Genomic DNA, 8315 nt, shown 5'->3' on the forward strand with positions numbered 1-8315 from the left:
AGTATGTCTAGAGGGGGGGGGGGGTGATTAGACTACTTGACCAAATAAAAATCTAGCCTTTTCCCAATTTTAGTTCTTGGCAGATTTTAGCTATCTTAGCACAAGTCAAGCAATCTCAACACAATTCAAGCAAGCATGCAAAAGAGTATATGAGCAGCGGAAAGTAAAGCATGCAACTTGCAAGAATGTAAAGGGAAGGGTTTGGAGAATTCAAACGCAATTGGAGACACAGATGTTTTTGGCGTGGTTCCGATAGGTGGTGCTATCGTACATCCACGTTGATGGAGACTTCAACCCACGGAGGGTAACGGTTGTGCGAGTCCACGGAGGGCTCCACCCATGAAGGGTCCACGAAGAAGCAACCTTGTCTATTCCATCACGGCCGTCGCCCACGAAGGACATGCCTCACTAGCGGTAGATCTTCACGAAGTAGGCAATCTCCTTGCCCTTACAAACTCCTTGGTTCAACTCCACAATCTTGTCGGAGGCTCCCAAGTGACACCTAGCCAATCTAGGAGACACCACTCTCCAAGAAGTAACAAATGGTGTGTTGATGATGAACTCCTTGCTCTTGTGCTTCAAATGATAGTCTCCCCAACACTCAACTCTCTTTCACAGGATTTGGATTTGGTGGAAAGAAGATTTGAGTGGAAAGCAACTTGGGGAAGGATAGAGATCAAGATTCATATGGTTGGAATGGAATATCTTGAGCTCAACACAAGTGTAGGTGGTTCTCTCTCAGAACATGTGTATTGGAAGTGTAGATGTGTTCTGATGGCTCTCTCCACGAATGAAGAGTGGGTGGAGGGGTATATATAGCCTCCACACAGAATCTAACCGTTACACACAATCTGCCAAACTCGGTGGGACCGAATCGTTAAACTCGGTCGGACCGATTCAGCAAACCTAGTGACCGTTAGGATTTTCGGTGGGACTGAGATGCAACTCGGTAGGAGCGATATGGTTAGGGTTTGGTCATAACGTAATCTCGGTGTGACCGATTACACAAACTCGGTGGGACCGATTTTGGTAATAAGCTAACCAGAGGGTTGGTCAGGTAAACTCGGTGGGACCGATTCGCTCTTCTCGGTGAGATCGAAATGTTACGAAAAGGAAACAGTGAGTTTACATTGCAATCTCGGTGGGACCGATCTCTCACTTCGGTTAGACCGAAACTTTACGAAGGGAAACAGAGAAATTGCAATCCCATCTCGGTGAGACCGAGATCCCTATCGGTGAAACCGAATTGCTAGGGTTTGTGGCAGTGGCTATGACAAATGAAACTCGGTGGCGCCGGATGGAAAGAATCGGTGGGGCCGAGTTTGACTTTAGGTTTAGGTCAAATGTGGATGTGGGAAGATAGTTGAGGGTTTTGGAGCATATCACTAAGCACATGAAGCAAAAGGCTCATTAAGCAACACCTCATCCCTCCTTGATAGTATTGGCTTTTCCTATAGACTCAATGTGATCTTGGATCACTAAAATATAAAATGTAGAGTCTTGACCTTGAAGTTTGAGCCAATCCTTTGTCCTTATAATTTTGAGGGATCCACTTTCCTCATCCATGCATGCCATCCGTTGAGCTTTTCCTGAAATATTAATCTTGGAATAATGTTAGCTCAATGAGCTATATGTTGTTAGGAATTACCAAAACCACCAAGGGATAGTTGCACTTTCAATCTCCCCCTTTTTGGTAATTGATGACAACATATAGATCAAAGCTTCGACAAATGATAATAAGAGTGAAAGATATCATCGCTTTGAGAAGTATGTGATAAGCAAGAGCTCCCCCTAAATTTGTGCAAATTTTAAGATTTGCTTTGGACTGCAAATGCACAATGAGTTAGAATCATGGGTTACTCTTCCATGTCACATACATCTTGGTGGAGCGCTCAAAATGATAAGAATTAAATACATGCACTCATCACCAAGCAAAGTGAATGATCAAAATAAGAATAAACTGATAATAACATCCAACAAGCATTAAGTGTAGCTTATGATCAAACACATGATCATCAATGTCCCATGGATTAAGGCATTGTATCTCAAGCACTCAAAAGCAAATAAAGTTCAACCAAGAAGACAAGAGAGAACAAATGCAAACTCTCTCTCTCTCGAAGCCTATGATCTATACATTTTTCTCCCCCTTTGGAAACAAGTTACCAAAAAGTTCATAGAAAATGCATAGCACTAAACGACTCTCAGGCTTGGTCTTCAGTTGGTGGAGTCCGGATGATGCCAAGGACGAAGGCTTCAGTAGAAGTGGTTGGAGCTACTGGGGTAGGAGCTGGAGCTGGTGGAACTGAGGCTGTAGCTTGTGCAGAAGTGGTGGCTCTGGTGTCAGGAACTGGCACTGCAGACGATCTCTGAGCTCTGGGCACTCTGGCAAATGCATCAGTTGTGGTCTTGCCCTTCCTCTCCTGCATATCATCCTGTAGTTGCTCCACGGCAGACTGAATCTCAGTTACTTTCACATCTAGGTCATAGAACTTTTGTTCCATGATTCTTTCCAGGCTCTCTTGGTTTCGAGCCAGGGTGGCCAGTCCTTTCTCAATTCTCAGAGTGGATGCTATCAGGTAACTGAGCTGCTCTTGCTTGTTCTTCAAGAAGTACTCAGGTGCCTCCTCTTGAGTTGGCATCTTGGCAGCTTTCTCCATCTTTGCCTTCTCCTTCTTTGCTTGTGCATGTGCAGATGATGGTTCATTCTCATTCATCACAACTTGATTGTCTTCAAAGTCTGGATGGATGGGCAGGTGTTCCTTATCCAGCAGGTATGTGCCTGTGCCCATCTTTGAGTTAATCAACTCTTGAATTTGTGGGGCATATCCATAGCTCCTCTTTTGATCAGCTGTTGTCCTCTTAATGGTCTCTACCATGAGGCTCATCACCTTGAATTTCTGTGGCACATCAAATATGTGAAGCAAGTTTATTGCATGGCCTCGGATCATCTTGTGATCACCTGACTCGGGCAAGAGAGTATGCCTTAGAATCCAGTTGATAGTGGGCAGCCCTGACAGAAGGAAGTGCACTGAGCCAAACTTGAAGGTATCAAGTGCTTTGTTTGGGATCTCCTTTTACATATTTGACATGGAATTGTGATCCATCTTCTTCTTGGCATAGATGTCCAAGTCATCTTCCTGCTCTTCTGGGGCATTGATCAGCTGTGCCCATTCAGCAACTGTAGACTGATATCTAGTTCCTTTTGACATCCACACTATCCTGCCATCTGGATAGAAATGTGCTATGGAGTAGAATTGCATTATGAGCTCATCATTCCACTTTGTGAGCTTTTGCCCAACAAAGTCTGCAACTCCACAAGCACTGAAGCCGTCATACACTCCAGGATAGTGTTCTTCGTTCTCCTTGATATATTCCCAATTAACCCATCTCATGTCACACACTATGGGTTTCATATCCAGCAGCACTGTCTCATAGAAATCCTGTTGTTCCTTGGTGTGAAACATGTAATCCACAGCAGTTCTTCTCCTTGAAGCATATGGATCTTCCCTTCTCCATTTCCTTAGCCCTGAATCTCTCCTGATTTTCATGTCCTCAGCCACAAGATGAGCATCATTGTGGTCTGGGATCTTGGGCTTGAGCTTCCTGAGAACTTGTCCTTCTTCTTCTTCTTCAGCAATATCATGCACTGGGGCCTTGTCCTTTCAGCAGTAGATATGTTCCTGGTGTTCCTCTTAGGTGCACTCTTGGGCTTGGAGGCAGCTTTGGGTGCTTCCTTGGGTTTGGATGAAGTAGCCCCTGACCTTATGGCATCACCCATAAGCTTCTGTGCCTTGGGTGCTGGTGCAGCAACCTCTTCTTCTTCTTCTCCCTCAGAGTCTCTCCTCATGGAGGGTTTGCCAAGAACTCTGGAAGTAGTAGTTCTGGCTCTCTTCTTCTTATTATCTTGGCCACCTGCTTCCTCTTCAGATTCCATGGTAAATTTCATGGTTTCTTCAGTTGCAGCCTTCCTAGGCTTAGAAGTGGGAACTCTCCTTGCAGGTGCCTTTTTGTGCATTCCAGGTTTTGTGACTACAGCTGACCCATACTCTTTCTTGAGCACCTTCTTCTTAGATGTGGCTTCCTCCTCTGCCACATAGTCCTCATCCTATGATTCAGAAGTTCTCTTCTTGCTAGCTCTAGTGGCAGCCTTAGGCAAGTTGCTTGGGGTGCTCCTGCTACCCTCATCAGAGCTGCTAGAGGGATTAGTGCCCTCACTCATGTGAACCTGCTCCTCAGATTTGTTCTGGTTGTCACTCTGATCAGACATGTTGCAAACTCTGACTGCTGACCCTGTGAATAGATTATAGATGAGATAAAGTGGATGAGCATCACAAAATGCAGAGATTTTTGCAAAAGAATGAGTCAAAAACTTAGTCTTAGTTTTCCACAGAAAGCATTTCGGATCAACCGATTTGCAAACTCGGTGATACCGAAGCAACTTTTGGAACCTAAAGTAGTGAACTCGGTCAGACCGAGTCACAGTTCGGTGGCACCGAGACTGCTAGGGTTTCACAAAGTCCTGAACTCGGTCTCACTGATTTGTAATTCTCGGTCAGACCGAGAACCACATGTGCAATGGCCGTGGCCTAATCGGTGGAACCGAGTTCCGCAACCCGGTGGGTCCGAGATGGTTTCGGCGGAAACCTAAACCTAAATTTTTGAATCGCAACTATTCTACGGATTGATTTGACTGGATAGGAGTGTTTCAATTGTAGCAAGAATCATAATGAATACAATGTGCTAGGAATCAGACGGGGATAGCACTGTGATCGAGTCCATACCCTAGTTCGGCGGTGAACTCGCTACGGCGACAACGGCGGAGACAAAATCCGTTGACGGTGGCGGAGAACAGCGACAGGAGGCGGTTGGCGACGAGGAGGACGATCCGGAGCCCCAGGAGGCAGAGTGAGCTATGCGCGGGCGAAGAGGTTTCAGAGAAATTTCCAAAATTTTGCCCGTGAGTATATATAGCCCGACCCTGTCGGTGTGACCGAGTGGAACAACTCGGTGGCACCGAGATGCATAACTGTTGATAGTTATAGCAACTCGGTGTGATCGAAAAGTTCAAATCGGTTGCACCGAGGTGAAAACCTAGATCGACTTAGTGATCTCGGTATGACCGAAATGGAGGAATCGGTCAGACCGAAAAGCACAAAGAAGTTTTGGAAGTTTAAGTCTATGACAAATCGGGGACTCCGAGTGCTCCTCACACAGAGTGGTTTGAATCTGACTTGATCAAATTTTGTGATGTAGCATGAATAGAGTTTGAGACGAGAAAAGCATAGATAGCTACAGAAGGTTCTTAGGCATTCTTGTCCATCCACTTGGCAAAAGAAAAGAAAACCAATCAATCAAAACAACAAGTGGATGTCCTCGAATGAGTAAAATATGTAATCAACATGCTCACACAATAAAATGGCAATTGAAATATGTGGCAAAGCATGCACAACCAATTCTAGCATCTATCAAGCAATTGGTGATGACTAGGTCATCTATATATGAGTATATTGACTTAGGAGTCAAATGAGAACATTTGATCATAGGTCATACTCATCGTTTAAGCACAAGTGGGGTTACCACTTTTACATAAAGCATTGTTGTGTTCACATCATTAGAGTTGCTTTAGCTCAAGTCCTAGAGTAAAGCTCCCCCTAGATGTGATATCCCCCCTGAGAGGGATGAACTAACCTTGGGTTTTGTCGATGATGACTTCATGTAGATGCTGAAGATGTGGATGCTCAATGTTGATGTAGATCAATTGGAGCTATCCATTGGAGTGAGTTGCACTTTCAATACCTACATGGGTTAGTCCCACAAGGAACAAGCAAGGATATCCATAGACATAGAGTGATGCACACACAAGATGATGTCTATGAAAGCTTTTAGGTTACCTTGTCCCTTGTCTTACCAACAAGAGGGTTTGTGACTCCTTGAACTAGTGCAAGATGTGGAAGTTGATTGCACTTGTTCTTGCCAGGATGATAAGAGTGAAGTATGTTGGCGGAGTCACCCTCAAGAACTCTCTAGTTCTTCTTCTTTTGGATCCACACCATCTTGATGGGAATCCTCGGAGTTGTAGTCGTACTTGATGAAGTGGAACTTGAAGTAGTCTTGGGAATCCACTTGACTAAGGTCTTAGGAGCTTCTTCAAATGCATCAATTTCCTCTTGAAGCTTGTCCTTGCCTTTTTGCTTGTAGTCTTGTGGTGGAAGATCATCTTGAGCTTGTGTCCCTTTGAAAGAAGTGGGATCATACTTCTCTTGTTGAGGAACAAACTTTGTCTTGGGGTATTGATCTTCTTCCCACTCAACTCCATTGGCATTGAACTTTTGTTCAAAACGAACACCTTGATTCTTCCGGTGCCTTCCTTTCTTGCGTACAATTTCCTCGAATTGCTTACTTCCGGCAAGGCTCTTGTAAACTCCTTTCTATATTATTCCCTTCAATAGGCTATTTTCTTGCTCAAGTGTAACTTGGCTAAGAGAATCATTAGTGGAATCAAGAGAACTACTAGAAGCAACAATATTGGATTTAACATGATCATTGTTACTACTAGAGGAAGAATCTTTCTTGTTCTTGTTACTAGACTTGACTTGAGGCATGTAAGTGGATAAGAGGAAACGCTTGGCAATGTAAGAAGAACTTTTCTTACGAAGATCATCATTGATTGCTTTTAAGAACTCATGCTCTTGCTCAAGGTTGAGCTTTTCAAAGCGTAATTTCTCATGTGTCCTTAAAAGTTCTCGATGATCTCCTAAGATAGTTTCATGAGCTAACTTAAGAGTATTTAGTTCTTTAGTTAGAGACTCAATCTTCTCCTTATCATTGTCATACGTTTCATCTTGATTAGCATGATTAATTGACATTTCATCATAGTATTCATCACTAGAGTTGTCAACAAGTAAATCATCATCACCTAACAAGTCATCTTCATCACTATTGAAATCAACATACTCGGGATGTGATACCTTTGGGCCTTTAGCCATGAAGCATGTTCCAACTCCTTCATTTGGTGAGTCAAATATGTCGTAGGAGTTGGTTGTCACAAGTGCTAGACCGGCAACACCTTCATCTTGAGTATATTCGGAATCGGAGTGATAGCTTCTCTCGGAGTGGTTGTCGGAGTTGGAGCCGGATACCCATTCACCAACATGAGCTTGATGTCTTCGTTTTGTGTAGCTCCTTGATGACTTGTCCTTTCTTTCCGAATTCTTGCTTCTCTGTGAGTGTCTTCGCTCATAACGATCATCTCTACTCCTTCTTTATCTTGATGGTGATTCTTCTCTTCTACTTCTTCTCTTGGGAGAGTCTTCTCTTCTCTTGTAGGGAGCCGTACACTCATTGGAATAGTGTCCGGGTCTTCCACAATTGTAGCAGTTTCGCTCTCGACTAGAAGATCTTTTGTCATTGTAGGACCTTGACTTGGAGCTTCTATCTTTGCTTCTACTCTTGTAGAACTTGTTGAAGTTCTTCACCATTAAGCTCAATTCTTCATTGAAGGTTTGCTTCTCACTTGATGATGTGGGAGCTTCACATGAGGCTTTGTAAGCACCACTTGATTTGTTGTGAAGTTCCTCTTTATCCTTGAGTGACATCTCATGAGCAACAATTATTCCAATGACTTCCGTTGGCTTGAGATCTTTGTAATTGGGCATCATTTGGATCAATGTGCACACGGTATCATATTTTCCATCCAAGGCTCTTAGGATCTTCTTGATGATGAATCTGTCGGTCATCTCTTCACTCCCTAAGCCGGCAATCTCATTTGTGATAAGAGCAAGCCTAGAGTACATTTCAGCGACACCTTCACCATCCTTCATTTTGAACTTGTCAAGTTGACTTTGAAGCACATCCAATTTGGATTCCTTGACGGAGTCGGTACCTTCGTGCATATCAATCAAAGTATCCCAAATTTCCTTTGCATTCTCAAGACGGCTGATTTTGTTGAATTCTTCGGGGCACAATCCGTTGAAGAGAATATCACAAGCTTGAGCATTGTATTGCAGCATCTTCAACTCTTCCGCGGTAGCTTCACGGTTTGGTTCTTTCCCATCGAAGAAGTCACCTTGCAAGCCAACACACACAATAGCCCAAACGGCGGGGTTATGTCCAAGAATATGCATTTTCATCTTATGCTTCCAACTAGCAAAATTAGTACCATCAAAGTAAGGACCTCTATGGTGATAATTTCCCTCGCTAGACGCCATACTCTCCTAGGTTGTGAAACCAAGGCTATGACCACCAAAAGCTATGGAAATCAAAGCAAATGGAGACCAAAGCTCTGATACCACTTGTAGGATCGGAAGTATGTCTAG

This window comes from Triticum dicoccoides, chromosome 7A (genome assembly GCF_002162155.2).
Source record: "Triticum dicoccoides isolate Atlit2015 ecotype Zavitan chromosome 7A, WEW_v2.0, whole genome shotgun sequence".
Taxonomy (NCBI): Eukaryota; Viridiplantae; Streptophyta; class Magnoliopsida; order Poales; family Poaceae; genus Triticum; species Triticum dicoccoides.